General features: G+C 38.1%; 2 long non-coding RNA genes across 4 annotated transcripts in view; one reads left to right on the top strand and one right to left on the bottom strand.

Moving 5' to 3' along the window:
* The window catches only part of LOC144578885 (uncharacterized), a 436,319-nt gene that overhangs the window by 262,191 nt on the left and 155,469 nt on the right, over window positions 1-18,659 (bottom strand). The window lies entirely within an intron of this gene.
* LOC118146912 (uncharacterized) lies at window positions 234-15,040 on the top strand. Its single transcript, XR_004733072.3, has 3 exons — window positions 234-308; window positions 1,815-2,009; window positions 14,855-15,040. It is a non-coding gene; the product is annotated as an uncharacterized LOC118146912 (long non-coding RNA).

The following is an 18,659-nucleotide window of genomic DNA, read 5'->3' as shown; positions in this document are numbered from 1 at the left end:
AGGACACAGCCAAATCATATTAATATGCCACTTTTAAAACTGTTAAGCACTTACGTTTGAGTAAGTCTAAGAAAACAATTGCTTATCAGTAGCATGTACATTCAGAGTCAGGATTGTTCACCTGTTTGGCTGAGGTAGTGATGCCCTCGCTGCTGTTGGGCAGATATGTGAACGGACTTTGTTTCATCACAAAAATATGTAAAATAAAGCCAGGCACAGTGGCTCACACTTGTAATCCCAGCACTTTGGAAGGCAGAGACATGTGGATCAATTGAGCTCAGAAGTTCAAGACAAGCCTGGGGAACACGGTAAAACCCCATCTCTACAAAAAAATGTAAAATTAGTCAGGAGTGGTGGCATGTTACCTGTAGTCCCAGCTACTGGGGGAGGCTGAGGTGGGAGGATGGCTTGAGCCCAGGAGGTGGAGGTTACAGTGAGCCGAGATTGCACCACTGCCCTCCAGCCCAGGCAACAGAGCTAGACCCTGTCTGGAAAATTTAAATTATTGAAAATATTTTATAAAATTCCTTCAGCATTATAAGGTGTATATGAAACATAAATGAATTTCATGTTTACACATGGGTCCTATCCCTTAGCTATATTATGTATATGAAAGTCTTCCAAAGTCCAGAAAGAAAATCCAAACTCCAAAACACTTCTGATTCCCAGCACTTTGGAAAGAGATACCTGTAGATAAGTGATCCTCACTACGGTCTTTCTTTTTTTTTGAGACGGAGTTTTGCTCTTGTTACCCAGGCTGGAGTACAATGGCGTGATCTCGGCTCACCACAACCTCCGCCTCCTGGGTTCAGGCAATTCTCCTGCCTCAGCCTCCCGAGTAGCTGGGATTACAGGTGCGCGCCACCATGCCCAGCTAAGTTTTTTGTATTTTTAGTAGAGACGGGGTTTCACCATGTTGACCAGGTTGGTCTCGACCTCTTCACCTCGTGATCCACCCGCCTCGGCCTCCCAAAGTGCTGGGATTACAGGCGTGAGTCACCGCGCCCGGCCCCACTATTTGGCTTTCTAAAAGAAATCCCAGACTTACACGTCTCTTTTGAATGCCTGTATTTTCTATCCAAAACTTCTCTCTTCCTCCAAGGAACAGCAAAGAGGTCTATATGGCTGCGTGGAACATGCTAGGCAGCCCTACCTTAGGGACTCTACATTTTCACTTACATCTATTTGAAAAGCTACACCCCAGATATGCACATAGCTAACTCTCATCTCCTTCAAGTTTTTGCTTAGCTGTCTCCTCTTTGAAATCTACCTTGAGAATTCTTTTTAAAAAGGCAAACTCCATCCACCATCCTCCACATTCCCCTTATCATTTTTTTCACAATTCCTTTTAGCAAATCATTGTTTACCAAATTATAGTAATTTTTGTCTGTTTCCACTTACACCTAAAACTCTGTGAAGGCAGGGAACTTTTAATGTGTTCCTTGATGAATTCCAAGCACCTAGATTAGAATTTTTCTATAATAAAAGCTGGATAGATATTGGATGAATGAATAAAGAAAGGAAAGTATAAAAACAGGAGGTAAAAACCTAAGGCTAGGCTATTTGTTAATAGCAGTATTTAAGTGAACAAAGAACAGGCGAAGAAGTAATGATCACAGAAGTCGTGGTAAAACTAAATAGAGTGACAATAAGATTCAAGCCCAGGGAGAAGTGAGTTTTAAGGAATTAGTTGTCAATCATTTCAGCAAAGGAAAAAAGAAAGACGTTCAGAAAATTTTACAACTAGACATTTAATGTTTATTTGAGAATGGAATTGCAAAGATGACCGAAATTTTGATGAAATGACTTTTTAGAAATATGAAACATGAGAGGAAGAGCCAATTTTCAATAAAATATTGAAGCCAACACCAGATCGTTTAAGTCTCATCTAAAAACATAGAAGTAGAATGGGAGTCGGAGGAGAGAAACGACATACGGATTCTTCTACTAACAAGCTGCACTGAATAGAATGAAGCACACAGTAATAAGAGATAATTTCCTCAAAACGAGTAAGTTTTAAGGAAAATTATATGCAGAGGCAAAGAAGTAATACAGACTAAGAGGTACTGACTATTTACTTAAAACTCTCAATGGTACAGCTAAGTCATTTTCCCATGATTTTCCATAAATGGTTGCCTTTCTGATTGAGTTAATGTTTTCCTAGTTATGCCATCAAGTAGTTCTCTGAAGAGCTCTTCTTAGAACTGTACCTTCCAAAACATCAGGAGATGAATTTGACATACAGACATTTCCCTCACCCCAGATAAGAGATGACCAGCTAGCTCAGCTGAGCACAGTGACAGTCAAGTCTAGGCACACTCACCCTTTTCTGTCCAAAGCAAGAGTGTGGAGTAGTGGGTTTTTTTTGTTGTTTTTTCTTTTTTTTTTTTTTGAGACAACCTTGCTCTGTCACCCAGGCTGAAGTGCAGTGGTGTGATCTCACCTCACTGTAGCCTCTGCCTCCCAGGTTCCAGCGATTCTCCTGCCTCAGCCTCCAGAGTAGCTGGGATTACAGGCACCCACCACCAGGCCAGGCTGGTCTTGAGTTCCTGACCTCAGGTGATCCATCTGCCCTGGCCTCCCAAAGTGCTGAGATTACATACATGAGCCACTGCACTCAGCCTGAAGCAGTGTTTCCTTTATTCATGAATTGAGTGAACCTTACTCCTCTCTAAATAAGCAGGAGCCATCCACTCATAGATGGTCTCCCTACATATCAAACAAGAAAGCTGGAGCCCCAGCTGCCAGGGATAGACTTCAGAACCCCACAGAGGCATGCTGAGATCACCTACAGCTGTTATTGCCCACAGCAGAAAGGTAAGGAAAGTCTTCTGAGGCATCAGTGATAGCCAGTGTGACTGCAGAAAAAGAATGAGACAAAGCAAGGAATATGACACCACACACACGCACATAGGCACACAAAGAGTTATGACCAAGTGTGATAGAGGGCTGTACTTGGATAAGATTCTGGCTGAATCTTTAAATTTTATTTAGATTCTTCTCCAGGATGGAAGCAGAGGGGTCAGCTATCCACACGTATCCCTGATACGCACTGATTTAACTTAGCTTTTCTCCCTTTATCAACATAAGGACCACTTCCACTAAAGTCACAGAGAATGCTTATTCTTGCTTGCTTTACTCATTTTACTGTTAGGTAATTTGTCCTGCATTTATTGTTACATTTTTATTTAAATATTTTGTTATATAATGTATTAGAAACTTTTGAAAACAGGGCCTTACTTTTATATGATTATTTTGGATAAAAGGAAGATAATCAGACTCAAAGACAAAAGTAGAGTTAAAGACTGAATGTCAAGGCAAAGGCAGAGCACTAAGACAGAGAGCACCTTGGCCTTGATGACATCACTGCCTCACAGAACTAACCAGGCCTGGAGCCTGGACAACAAAATGCCTCAGTTTTCTCATTTATAAAATTGAAAAAATTATACTGCCTACCTTATGGGCTATTAAGAAGATTACAAGAGTCAATATATGTGAAGTGCTTAGAATAATGCCTGACATATAATAGAAGGAGGGAGAAATTGAAAGAAATGAAAGGAGGAAGGAAGAGAAGAAACAAAAGAAGGGAGGCAGGAGAGAGGGAGGGAGGGAGGAACGGAGGGAAGAAAATGCTTTGAGAGAAAGTAATATGCAGTTTCAAATAAGATTATTATAAGAGGAGGCCTAACTTACCAAAGAAATTTGAGGATGATAAATCTCTGAGAGTACCAAAAAAAAAAAGTTATGTCAGAGGTACAGATTAAAAAATGAGAGGAGGTACTATAAAAAGATGCTTGAACCATGCACAGTGGGTCACACCTACAATCCCAGGTACTTGGGAGACTGAGGTAGGAGAATCATTGAGGCCAGGAGTTTGAGACCTGGGCAACATAGTGAAACCCCATCTTTCAAAATGTTTTTAAAAGATTAGCTGGGTGTGGTGGCACATGCCTATAGTCATAACTACTCAGGAGGCTGAGGTGGGAAGATCACTTGAGCCCAAGAATTCAAGGCTGCAGTGAGCCATGACCGTTACCATTGTACCCCAACCTGGAGAACAGAGCAAGACCCCATCTCTGGGAAAAAAAAAAGGACACTCGAAAGTGATAAATAAGGGAATTGAGATTCAATACAGAAACACTGATGTTAATACCAAAGAGACAAATATGCTTGAATGAGTTTTGAGAGTACTGACTCACCACTGCTGTGTGGGTCTCCTTATATTCAATGAAACTCACATCAAATAAGAACAGAGTTTATATTTGATACTAATTTTTATAGTTCTTAACAGTTAAAGCATATTACGGTTACTTTAAAAATCTTAGTTATAATTTTTTTAAAAACAGCAAAATTATCTACTCCGGTGGAAACCATATTCAATTTTCGTATACTTTTTTTCTGATGTAGCTTCCATATATAATAAATGAGCTGTAAATTCCTATTCTTATATTTGTTCAAAATTTGGTTTCAATACATTTGAAATCACATTTTTAAACTACATATTCTATTTTGATTATTAAAACAAACTTCAAAGGATGGAGTAATACTTATTTCTAAGATGTAATTCACTCCATTTTAGTTTTATTCGACTTGTTGATAAGCCATTTATAAATTACAAAACAAATTCACATGATGCAACTGATCTAGAATTTTTAAGGCCTTTTCAGCTTTACTTACTGATGCTTATGACAGATTATTTACTTTCTTTTTATCAAGGATATAATATTATATATATTTTTTTTCCTCAAAGCAAGTAGTAGCAGATCTGGAAATTTAGGCTTCAGGAAGTCAAGGAACAGATGAATTGTGTAACCATGAGCAATTTCACTTTCAATCAACTCAATATATCAACCAAAATGCTCTGCCATTTGAATAAGCATTTACTAAAAACCCATTGTGCTCTATGATTTAGCAAAAATCTTCTGATAGGGGAAAAACATTATCAACATTAACCACTAAAATCTTTTAATAGTGTCCTTATCATGCCTTAACAGCATAGCAATAAAAAAGAGGCAAATGAAGGAGGAAATTTTTAAGATGTAAGATATGGTCTTGAAATTGGAACTGGAAAATCTATTATGTGTGGTCATCAAATAAATACAATCTGTGGTGATAGCTTTTGCTATGAAAATTCTGAATACTAAATTTTAAGCTCCTTAACCTCTCAAATTTGCTCTTGCCTGGCAGTACCCCCAAGGGCCAGACACATATACACCAAATGGCAAAAAATATTGGTTTAAGATGAACTTGAAAAAACGTCATGAGATGAATGTGAAAAGAAAGGAGTTTCATACTCAGAAAGTTCTGACTCAGATAAATCAGCCAAAAGCTAGTTCCCAAGGGGAATAAAAATTAATGAGCTAAAACTTTGTAAAAGTGCTTGAAATCTCTAGTTCCCAAAAGCAACATTTAGCTTAATGTTCACAATCAACAGGGTGCTTCTATGAGTGCCCTGGCCCAAATCACCTTATGGATCAGTATTTAAAATTCACTTCCCTTTCTTTAAATTGTTTTTCTATTTGATTTTGACTATTCCTGGTTTTTATATTACCTGCAGAATTTATCTCAGTTTGCATATACAGGAATTGTGGGTTTTTTTATTAGTTTTTCAAATGTGTTTCTTTAGAAAAGAACATGATGCCCTTAGCTCCCTTGAGGAAGGCATCATAATACCAAGTATCCTGAAGTCCCAGCTAAATAAAAGTCCAGGGTTGTTCACTCCAGCTTTGGTTATAATGAACAGCCAGAGGTAACCAGGGACACCACTGGACTTAGAAATCTAGAATCCTTCCATAGACTCGGGGATAGGCCTCAGTGTTACACATTTAAGCTCATCTAGAGCTGCAAAGATCTGCCAAGATACTATTATGTTGTGGACTTTAGAAGACTGATCCTACCAATTAAAGCTTCTGGAGACTTTTTAGAATTGACTTCACCAGATACATAAGGTCAGCTGAGAGTAAGTCTGTATTCTGAATCTTATACTTTGGACCTTCCCAGGAACATCTAGAATTCAAGGCTGTTGGTAACTGCTCCGGTACTCCCTTGTGTTAATCTACTTAGGTAGGCACTCTAGTTATTGACTACTCAATAAACTGATAGAAACAATGGTTCAAACTTGCCTACTCCCTGAAAGATGTTGTTTTGGTACCACAGGAAAAATTTCACTAGAAAAAAAAAGTGAGTCATCTTAGATTAAACAGATACTTCAAGCTCAAAATCTGTTTTTGCAATATTTTATATTTTGAGATTAACTTTTTGAAATATAAAATTTGCTAGTCAATAAAAGTATCTCTCAGAAGCAAGAAAGCATTAATATTTATTTTCAATGTTTCCATGCTAAATATCATGATATATAATTCTCAGACACAGAAATAGTGTAATATTTGATTCCACTGCTAGTCAAATAACAGATTTCAAACATGATATATTGGTACTTTCAAGTCAAGAAAACTGGGGGAAAAAAATGAAGGAAATAAAGTCATTACAGGAAAAGACCAAGCAGGGCAGAGGCATCATCATTATCGGCAACATCCACTGAGATTGTGGTTTATCATGTTTGGTGCCACATGTACCAAGAGATACAAGGAAATTGCCTGCATGAAGTTTGCAGTTTTATTTGGTACATAGAGCCTTAAAAATGTTTAATGTTTTACTGTTACCATGTAAAAGTTCCAAAGGGGTGACCAAGTCAGAACTTCTGCATCTCAGAAAATGATAGACAAGAGCAGAATTGGTTGCTTGAGGGGTTGAAGGAAAGGATAACCTAGACTGGCAGAGGGAACAGAGTAGAAGCAAAGTGGATGTGACAATGTGCACATCAGATTCAGAGAATAATAAACAGGCTTTGCCTAAATGCAGAGTCCAACAGAGGAAGAGCAATAGTTTGAAGAGGTAAGATCTAAACTGTAGAGGATCTTGATCTTCAGGGACTCTTGCTTCTCTATTGCACAATTTTCCTATCATTTTCCAAATATACGTAACACCAATCAAACCATGTTAATACTTTTAAAAGTGTCAAAAATCTACTGAGCACTTCTTTTGACCTTAACAGTGTTAAGCACTTTTAGTGAGTTAGCTGGAATGATGCTGGCAACATCCTTTAGGTAACTATTATTTTCCCCTAAAATTTTGCATAGAGTGAACGTTGGGATATCGAGGATGAGTAACTTGCCTAGGCACACAAAGCTAAGAATAGGTACATATGATGGTTAATTATAGGTGTCAATTTAATTGGATTAAGGACCAGTTAGAGAAATGGTAAAGCATTTGCCATGTGTCTGAGAGGGTGTTTCCAGAGGAGGTTGGCATTTGAGTCCATATGGATGGAGAGGCGAAGGTTTGCTCTCCGTGTGGGTGGGCACCAAAGAATTGGCTGGGGATATGTACAGAACAACAAGGCAGAGGAAAGGATTTCCTCTCTGCCTAAAGATGGGACACACTCTTCTCCTGACCTTGGGACATCAGGACCCCAGAGTCTCTGGCTTTGGGACTCCAGGACTTACATATCATTGGCCTTCCTGAATTCTCAGGCCTTCAACCTCAAACTGAAAATTATACCATTGACTTTCCTGGTTCCGAGACATTTGGACTTGGACTGAGCCACACGGGTATCCCAGGATCTCCAGCTTGCAGATGGCCTGTCGAGGGACTTAGCTTCCATGCCGGCTAACACAGCAGTTAAAGCCCATCAATACGGAACTTCCTAACACCTCAACAAAACATGATTCTAGAAATCCAAAATGATTTCCACTATCAAATTTAACATCTGTGAGTTGTTAGTGTGCCCTTCAAAGAACAACAATTTTTTTAAATGGCAGAATTGGTGCTATATTTCCTTCTGCAGGGCAACATAAATTAACCTCACACCAACACTTCTGCCTTTTAGGAGGGAACACAGCTAATTTTATCTTTTCCTACAGTCCCAAGTTATCTCTTTTTTTAGGCATTATGAATATATTAATCAATTCTCTCTGGTCTGCAATTAACCATTCATTATAAGTAACCCACCATCCCATCTGTGTGATGTTTAAATTATAATTAAGTATGAAACATTCAATGGCCATTTCTGGCATTAAAGTAAAATTTACAAGTGTATTTAAATATGCAGTTTTGAAAACAAACATATAGAAATATTAATAATTCAGAATGTTTGCTTTAGTTCAGATGAACAAAGTGATGCCAGAAATTACTCATTAGGCAGAGAATATGCTGTCAGCAGGAAAAAGGAGGTGATGATTCAGTTTGGTGTAAGCGGATGGTGTAACAATGTTCTGGCATTTATTGGGTATGCTTTGAACACTCATGGCTGGTGGGTTTAAATGATTTTTGCAGTGTTCGGGCTGTCTAACTTTTATTGAGCTGCGATTCCACTGCGACAGTTCCCTCTCTGCCCCCTGGATGCTCTTTTTGAATTACTAACAGGTGCAGAGAACTACAGCCCGCAGTGCTTTTGTGGTTGTTCTTTATCGTACTGATTTCCTCACCAAATGATTGTTTTTACCCACTTTCTTCTGTAATGCTTAAGAAACATTGCCCCAGCCTTTCAGCCATAAAGCTTGTATGTGATTAGACTTCAATTTCAAAATATTCACAAATGCTCTTAGAAAAGGGGGTGACAATCCTACTCCCAATTTTTTCCTGTACCCCAAAACTCAAACCCAGGTACCTATGTAGATGCTCAATTTTCCCTTAATGTAATGAAACCTTAAGCTGTTTCAATATTGGCCATTTCACATCTTTCTGAACAGAAAACTTGCTGGGTACCAAGATATTAATAGGGAATGGTTATTGTCTCAAACTTCCCTTTACTCTTGTTTTAGGGTCCACTATCCTGTTGTGTCTGGCTCCCTACTTCTGTGGTTCTCCTTCATTGACTTAGGAAACCCATACACAGGGCTAGCTTTGTCCCAGTACTAAAGACAAGCTAGCCTTAGGCAATGGGTCCTCAGGAAGCGATTCTGAAAGACGCCATCAAATCACCCTTGTTAATGATCCACTTTCTCTCTGCATCTCAGCTCTAACTAAACACTGGTGACTGGGTTTCTGGCTTGCTCCCTGACCTTTTTATCTGCTATATGTCCCAGTCTTTCAGCATTTAGGGGCACTGTAACCCAGCTATCTGGTGTCTGATGTTACCACCTGCTGCTTGCTAACAATCCATGCAGACATTTCCTGCCAGTCTCTGAAAAACCGCCTGACAATGTGAGCATCTCTGTTCTCATACTTGCCAGGGATGAAGATTAGAAAGGCTTTACCTTAGATGCTTTCTATTGTTCACCTGCTATGCAACTGTGTCCACATGAGATATTTTTGCCCTATTACTTAGATGTTTTTTTACCTGCTGAATCACACCTCTTCCTCCCCTCAGGCTGTTGACCCCAGCAGCAGCCGCAGCCTTCTGGATGTTAGAATTCCAGGTGCTGGCTTCTACCATTTTGCACTATCTTATTGCAGTTATAGAATTACATCTATCTGGCGTAGTTTATCCTACCTGCAGTTTTCATTCTTCTGAACTCTTGGGATATCATACAGAGTGGACCATTTTTACATTCTCACATCCCACATGATGATTCTTTGGGGTTATGCTCACCTCTCTCACAAGAGGTCATACATCTGTATGGCCTTGCATGGTAGTTTCATGGGGAATGAACCAAAGCCAGGTTGAACCCAGGTTAGCACCTCTGTTGCACCTCCTTGGAGTTCTGTGTAGGGATGAACAGTGAAGTAAAGAAGGGTGGAGAATTGGTAGGAGAATGAGCCCCAAAGAAAAAATGTCCAAGTGGAGAACTTAGGAATGGACATGAGACACCCCCTTGCTCCCCACATATATTGCCAGAAAGTTACTCTGAAAATGAGGAAGCTGTGGCTCATTCACCTTTTTCCATGTGACTCCCTGGTTAGCAAGTATAGGGTAAGTAAAATACTGATTACAGGTTGTTACAGGCTAAATTATGTCTCACCAAAATTCCTATGTTGAAGCCTTATCCCCAGTACTTCCAAATATAATTTGCTTGGTGATAGGGTCTTCAAAAGAATCAAAATAAAATGAAACCATTAAGGTGGGTCCTAATCCAGTATGTCTGATGCCCTCATAAAAAGAAATTATGATATGGACATACACGGAGGAAAGATCACAGACATAGGTAGAAGAAGACGGCTATCTACAAGCAAATAAGGGAGGCCTCAGAAGAAACAACCTTGATGACACATTCTTCTGCACTTCTAGGCTCTGACACTGTGAGAAGATACATTTCTGTTGTTTAACAGTGTGTTACAGCACTTGTCATGGAAACTCTAGCAAACCAATAAAGAGGTCAACCTATAAAGGAATCACTCACATTCAGGACCGGACAAAATGTTTTGAATTCCCTCTAAGGAGATGTAAAACTCCCTGTCTTGCGTTTAGGAATAGGTTAAAAAGCAGTTGGCAGAAATAATGGAGAATGACCTCAAGTAAGCCAGGCACCGTGGCTCACATCTGTAATCCCAGCACTTTGGGAGGCTGAGGTGGGAGAATTGCTTGAGGCCAGGAGTTTGAATTCAGCATAGAAAACATATCAAGACCCTGTTCTCTACAAAATACAAAATTAAAAAAATATACACCTGGGTGTGGTGGTGCATACCTGAATTTCAATTTACTTGGGATGCTGAGGTGGGAGGATTGCTTAAGCTCAGGAGTTCGAGGCCACAGAAGCTGTAATCGCACTACTGCACTCCAACATCCTGGATGACAGAACAAGACTTGGTCTCAAAAAAAAAAATGACCTCAAGTAACAGTTGACTATTCTGAAGTCAAACTTGAGGTTCCGAAATTCAGTGAATGTGTTTATCTTTAAATTGATTTCACTACCTCATTTCACTGAATACATTCAATAGTTAACCCTAGTCGAGTCATATATTTTCGGTATGATATTGAACAAGTCTTCTAAACTCTGCCAGTGGACTTTAAAATGCAAATTGTCATGTGTCAATCAGACGCTGTCATTCCCTTTCTTAAAAACATAAATGATAGTCCATCCCACTTAGAATAAAATTCAAATCCTCCCATTCTCCTATCAGATCTCATGCTGGGCCTTATTTCCTGGAACCCAGAAGCTCCCATTTCTACTTTCTGTCAGCGATTTCCCTAACACAAGATCCTGCTCTCCCCTCAGGCCTTTTCACATGCTCTTTCCTTTTACAGTGAGACTCTTGCTCAGACATCCATGAGTTTCATTGCTCATTGCACTGAAAGTATCCAAGGCACCATATTTTCTAAAAGATTGTCCCATCCAGTCACTCATTGCCTTCCTATGCTTAATTATCTCTAACATTTCTTACCCTGATATCAATCAAAGATTCAGTTTTTTATTTCAATAGCTTTTGAGGTGTAAGTGCTTCTTGGTTACATGGATGAATTGCATATCAGTGAAGTCATATTTTAGTGCTCCCGTCACCTGAGTGGTATGCATTGTACCCAGTATGTTGTTTTTTTATCCCTCAATCCCCCCCTATAGCTCCAAGGTCCATTATACCACTCTGCACACCTTTGCGTACCCATAGCTTAGCTCCCACTTACAAGTGAGATCTTATGGTATATGGTTTTCTATCCATGAATTTCTTCTCTTAGAATAATGGTGTTCAGCTCTATCCAAGTTACTGCAAAATACATTATTTCATTCTTTTTATGGCTGAATAGTATTCCATACTGTGTTTATGCACATTTTTAAGCCACTTATTGGTCCATGGGCACTTAGGGTGGTTCCATATCTTTGCAATTATGAATTGTGCTGCAATAAATAAAGTGTGCAGGTGTCTTCTGGATACAATGACTTCTGCTTTGGGTAGATACCCAGTCGTGGGAATACTGGATCAAATGGTAGATGTACTTTTAGTTATTTTAGGAATCTCCATACTGCTTTCCATAGAGTTTGTACTAATTTATATTCCTACCAGAAGTACCTAAGCACTTCATTTTCACTACATCCATGCCAATGTCTACTGTTTTTTGACTTTTCAATAATGGTCATTTATTTTGCAGGGGTAAAGTGGCATCTCTTTGTGGTTTTATTGCATCTCACTGTTAGTAATGTTGAGCTTTTTTTCATATTTTTAGCCATATGCATAATTTGAGAAATGTCTATGCTTTTTGCCCACTTTTGATGAAATTATTTGTGCTTTTCTTACAGATTTGAGTTCCTTGTAGATCCTGGATATTAGTACTTTGTTGAATGAATAGTTTGCAAATATTTTCTCCTAATCTGTGGGTTGTCTGTTTACAATGATAATTTATATATTTACTTATTTATTGCTGTACTGATGCTTTTTAGCTTACTTAGGTTCCATTTATTAGTTTTGGATATGTGTTGCCTGGCTTTCCCACCAGGCACTGGCTCAGGGTGAGCTGAGGCCAGGGTCTAGCCACTGCTGCATCCCCATAAGTCACAAGGCACCTGGCACAGGCATTCAGCTCACATTTGCTCAAGAAATAGTAACTATGGATATTAGTTATACATTCTTCATAGAGGAGTATTATTTCTGAGGCTACTTGTGTTTAGAATTATGTGTGCAAAGTTTTTCATTAAAAAATTGATGTTTTTAGCTATTATATTATGGAAGCAGCAGATCAGTAAAGAAAATTCATGACAGGCAGGCATAGCATAGATTATATACTGCCACCACTACAAGGACAAACTTGTAAGCCAAAACCAGCCAGTTTCCGTCACCTGCACTCAGACAAATGTGGAATAAAGAGACAGTGAGCTTAAGGGGAGACAAACATTACTTAGTGATAGCTTGAATAAAAATAAGTGAAATGTGATCCTCTCCAACCCTGGCATTTTCAATATTTGAGCTGAAAAACAGGATTAAAGTTGAGAGGATAAATCTTTTTTCAAAAACGAGTTTCGCCAATTGAAGTGAATAGAGTACTTTGCTTGAAGAATCGCAAATTGCAGAAGAAAGTGACTTACCCATTTTACTTTCAACAAAAATGCCAGTTAAAAAATAAAAACAAATGATTTTTTAATAACCCCCAACACAGATTCCCTCTACTGGCATAAATAATTAGGAACTGACTATTGGGCTCAAATACCAATTTAAATCAAGCCAGCAATAATATTAAGTGCCAAACACATAACCTTCTTACATAACCTGCATTTACTATTTTTGTCTCTGAATTTCAAGTCAAGAAAATGTGTATCTTCATAATGCTGAAGCACTACAATGTGAATATCATACCTTGATTTCAGGATGTATAATTACGATGGCAGTCCCCTTAGAAGGTTACCTAACCTCCTCCTCCTCCTCTTAGCAAGTCCTCCTCTATTTTATATCTTTAGTTTTTTGTCTCCTAAACCCTTTGGGCTGTTTAATCTTCTTTTTCTTTTTTCCACAGAATGTAGAATAAGTAATAATAGCCATATTACTGGATGAATAGGGAAGATATTTTCTAGGTTTTTAACTGTAAATGAGACAATCTCACACATTCTTATTTACCACAGCTATAAAGTAAAAGAAATAAATGTTCTTCAGTTTAAACATAAAGAATTCTGGCAGGGCCGGTGGCACATGCCTGTAATCCCAGCACTTTGGGAGGCTAAAGTGGGCGGATCACTTGAGGTCAGAAGTTCAACACCAGCCTGGTCAACATAGTAAAACCCCGTCTCTACTAAAAATGCAAAAATTAGCAAGGTGGTGCATGCCTGTAGTCCCAGCTACTCCAGGAGGCTGAAGCAGGAGACTCGCTTGAACCCAGAGGTGGAGGTTGCAGGGAGCTGAGATCACACCACCGCACTCCAGCTTGGGCAACAGAGTGAGACTTTGTCTCAAAAAACAAAACAAACAAAACAAAAAACAAAGAATTCTGCCAGCTACCATGAACAAATGATCAGAGCGGATCTTTCAAATATATATTTTTTGGTTTCTGCTTTTATAGGAAGTATTGATATGCAAATTTTCTACTGGATAAGTTTACAAAAGGCAGTCCTGAGATTCAATGCCTAAATGTGATTAAAGCCACATTTAAAATTGAAATCTGCAACAGTGAGAGCCTATGGGGAAAAAATAGTAGCCAGAGGATCTTATCTGAAAATCAGAGTTGTGCTCTTCAGGACCCACAGAAATGAAACAATGGGAATATGTTTTCTTTTATATAGGAGCTTGTACGCTATGTAAATTAAAGCCATATTAAAATGTATGAATGGAGTTAGAGAACCAAAGATAGAGAAAAATGAAATTGATGGGCAAATAATGGAATGTTATATTTTTAAAACAAGCTTGACAACACTAGACATGTAAAATAGTAACAACATACATGAAAACTGCTCCCTACCTAAAGAAAAAGTCAGTTTCTTTTATGAATTGCAAAAGTAAGCAAAAGCAAATATTGGCACTGACAATATCATTTCAATGATGTGCTCTAACAAAAAAATTGCATTTAGTAATAAAAATGAAATCCTACAAAAGAATAATAACATTGATTTGAAGGAGGAAACTGCTTTAGGAAACTGCATTTATTTTTTCAACAAATTAGCTTTTAGAAAATAGGGAAACTGGTTGTATTTACCACAGATTCATTTATGCCTTCAACAAATATCTCTTGCCCCTTCAATATGTGAAAAAAGAGATCAATTCACAAGCACTTATTATTGCTATTTTAATTTAGGTTTGTTTGGAGTTTTTTCTAAATGGTAGCAATACACTTTTTTCAGATATTTAGTAGTTTCATCAACTCTATGAAACCAGAACTGTGTATGGGAGGAGAAATTTTTATCTACCCTCTCAGGTTCTATGGCTCGTGCTAAGAATAAAACTGATATAAGACTACAGGAGAAAAGCATACAAATGTATTTCTTTTTTTATGTATACACAGGAATCTTCAGAAGGAAAAGGAAGATTCAAAGAAGCTATTAGACCCCAAAGCTTATGAAGGCAGACCTCAGAGATATTGCAGGTTTGGTTCCAGACCATGGCAATAAAGCAAATATTGCAATAAAGCCAGTCACATACATTTTTTGGTTTCTCAGTGCACAGAAAAGTCTTGTTCGAACTACTCCATAGTCTATTAAGTGTGCAATAGCATGTTTAAAAAATTGTTCATACCTAATTAAAAATACTTTATTGTTAAAAAATGCTAACAATGATCCAAGCCTTCAGAGGGTTGTAATCTTTTTGCTGGTGGATGGTCTTGCGTTGATGTTGAGGGCTGCTGACAGATCAGGGTGGTGATTGCTGAAAGTTGGGTGGCAGTGGCAATTCCTTAAGGATATTAGTGAAGTTTGCTGCATCTATTGACTTTTCCTTTCACAAAAATTTCTCTGTAGCATTCCATGCCATTTGGTACCATTTTACCCACAGTAGAACTTCTTTCAAAACTGAAGTCAATCCTCTCAAACCCTGCTGTTACTTCATCAACTAAGTTTATGTAATATTCCAAATCTTTTGTTGTCATTTCAACAATATTCACAGTATCTTCACCAGGAGTAGATTCCTTCTCAAGAAACCACTTTCTTTGCTCATTCAAAAAGTAGTTCCTCATCCAATGGAGTTCTATCATGAGATTGCAGAAATTTTATCAGATTTAAGCTCCACTTCTAATTCTAGTTCTCTTGCTATTTCTACCATATCTGCAGTTATTTTCTCTACTACAATCTTGAATTCCTCAGTCATCTATAATAGCTGAAATAAACTTCTTCTAAATTTTGTTAATTTTTAATATTTTGATTTCCTCCCATGAATCACAAATGTTCTTAATAACATCTAGAATGATTGTTGGAATTCACTTGAGATGGTTGGCAAAATAATAAGGAAAATATTTAGGGAAAGTTATAGATTATAGTCTCAAACCTTTTGGAAGGCCAGAAGGTTGTATTAAGGTATGCTGAAGGCAGCGGCCTCATTAACATTAGCTTATACTTATACCAATAATTACCAAAGAGAGAGAGAAGATCAAAGTCCTTCCCAGGTTAAGTCTGTTTACCCCACATCCCTTTGTCTACACTCCATTTACTCATGTAAATTTTGTGCTGGGTGGTCCTCTCAGGGGAAGATGAAAAGTGAATTACCTGTTAATAGTGTTTACTCTGGGCCCCAGAACCTAAAACTTTTATCAGTCATAAAACCATTCTCTTAACCATGTTAATTATCCACAAGTGTGTTAACTTAGAACCTCTATTGTAAAAATCTACAGAATAAAAGTGTGGATGAACAGAGGGTCGTGGTTGATTGGTTGAAATTCACCCTCATCCCTAGCCCACTTTTATCACTATAAAGGTGTGAAAGTGCATTCATTTATCCATGAGTCAAGGTTTGCAGGTTAGACTTCCACAGGTGGTGGCTGTCTCAAATGGTGAATCCTTTCTAGAAGGTTTTCAACTTATTTTGCCCAAATCTATCAGAGGAATCGCTATCTATGGCAGCTTTAGCCTTATAAAATGTATTTCTTATATAATAAAAATTAAAAGTCAGAATTACTCTTTGATCTATGGATGTTGTATTAGAAAGCATGAAAACAACACTAATGTCTTTGTACATCTCCATCGAAGCTCTTGGGTGGCTGGATGCCTGGTTAATGAACAGTAATATTTTGAAAGCAGTATTTTTTTCTGAATAGTGGTTCTCAGTAGTGGGTTTAAAATATTTAGTAAACCATGTAATAGATAGATGTGCTGTCATAAAGGTTTTGTTCTTCCATTTACAGAGTACAGGCAAAGCAGATTTACCATCATTCTTAAGGGTCCTAGAATTACTGGAATTGTAAACAAGCGTTGGCTTCAACTTAGTGCCACTAGTTGATTTAGCCTAATAAGAAAGTCATTCTGTCACTCGAAGCCAGGCACTGACTTCTCGAGCTATGGAAGTCCTAGATGACATCTTTTTTCAGTAGAAGGCTGTTTTAATTACATTGAAAATCTACTGTTTACTATAGTGGCTTTCATCAATGGCTTTAGCTAGATCTTTTGGATAACATGCTACAAGTTAATTTTTACATCGGCATTTACTACATCACCTTGCACTTCTGTATTATGGATCTGGCTTATTTTCTTAAACTTTGTGAGCTAAGCTGTGTTACCTTCAGGCTTTTCTTTTGTAGCTTCATTATATGTCAGCTTTCACAGAATTGAAGAGAGTTAGGACTTTTCCCTGGTTTAAGCTTTGTCTTAAGGGAATGTTGTGGCTGATTTGAGCTTCTATCCAGACTGCTAAAACGCTGTATCAGCAACAAGGCTATTTCACTTTCTTCTTATTCTTGTGTTCACTGAAGTTGCACTTTCCATTTTTTTTAATTTTTAATTTGCCTTCACAGATTGGCTAACTGGCACAAGAGATCTAGCTTTCAGCCTGTATCAGCTTTCAACATTCCTTCCTCATTAATCTTAATCATTTCTAGCTTTTGATTTAAAGTGAGAGATGTACAAATCCTCCTTTCACTTGAACACTTAGAAAGCCACTGTAGGATTAATTATCGACCCAATTTCAATATTGTTTTTTCTCAAGGAATAGAGGGACCTGAGGAAAGGGAGAGAGGTTGAAGACCAGCCAATCCATGGAGCAATCAGAACATACCCAACATTTACTGATAATGTTTCTTGTCTTATATGAGCCCGATTTGTGGGCTCTAAAACAATTACATTGGTAACATCAAAGAGCATTGATCACACATATCCATAACCAACATAATAATAATGAAAGTTTGAAATATTTCAATAATTACCAAAAGGTGATACAGGGACATGAAGTGAGCACATGCTATTGGAAAATAGTTCCATAGACTTGCTTGACACAGGGTGGCTGAAAATCTTCAATTTGAAAATCTTCAATTTATAAAAATCTTGAATATGTAATCTTTAATTTACATAGATATGGTGATGATTTATGTCTATATAAATCATAGATACTGTGTTTGTAAAACAAAACAAAACACAATATCTATGCAGTGCAATAAAAAAAGCACAATAACACAAAGTTTGCCTTTATGTGATATAGCTGGCCTAGAGTTAGAAGCTGTACAATGCCATTTTATAAAGAGACAAAACTGTTTCCATTCTCCTCACAATGACTGCTAACCTCGGCCTCTGTAAAGCTGCTAAGTTTACTTTGCAAAATGCAAATTGAGCTAAAGCTGCATACCTTCTTTTATCTGTAACTGCCAGAATTGCTGGCCTTTGTTCACCAGAGTAAGCACCCCCAGATAATTCCATCCTGGCACCAGGTAAATAAAAATCTATGGATCCCACTCCTACCCAGATGATGTATAAACGAATGCTAATCTTAGCATCTGTGAACCCCTTAAATGACAATCAGAATGTCAAATAGTCCCCTGGCCCTTGAAATGTCCAGAACCCCCTCACCCTCATCTCCGCCCAGAAGGTGATTTGAATCCACTGGCCCTCTGAATGTCTGAAGCCCCTCACCCCATCCTCTCCCCTCACCCCCAAGGTGATTTTATGGGTATAAAAAGTCTTGTCACCCTCTTTTACAGGGCCACGGGTTGGAGAGACGTGAGTCCTCCATGGTCACTGGCAATAAACCCTGCAATTTGGCATACTTTTGTCTTGGTGTTGACTTTCTGTGCTCGGTCCGATATAACATTTATACCTTTTTAACACAAAGAAGCATAAATTGTGCAGATGTGACAAGACAAAAGGGCTTGGGTTAAGAGTAGTACAGTGACTAGA

Source organism: Callithrix jacchus, chromosome 13 (assembly GCF_049354715.1).
Source record: "Callithrix jacchus isolate 240 chromosome 13, calJac240_pri, whole genome shotgun sequence".
Classification (NCBI taxonomy): Eukaryota; Metazoa; Chordata; class Mammalia; order Primates; family Cebidae; genus Callithrix; species Callithrix jacchus.
The sequence above is the reverse complement of the archived record's forward strand: the minus strand, read 5'-3'. Positions and strand labels throughout refer to the sequence as shown.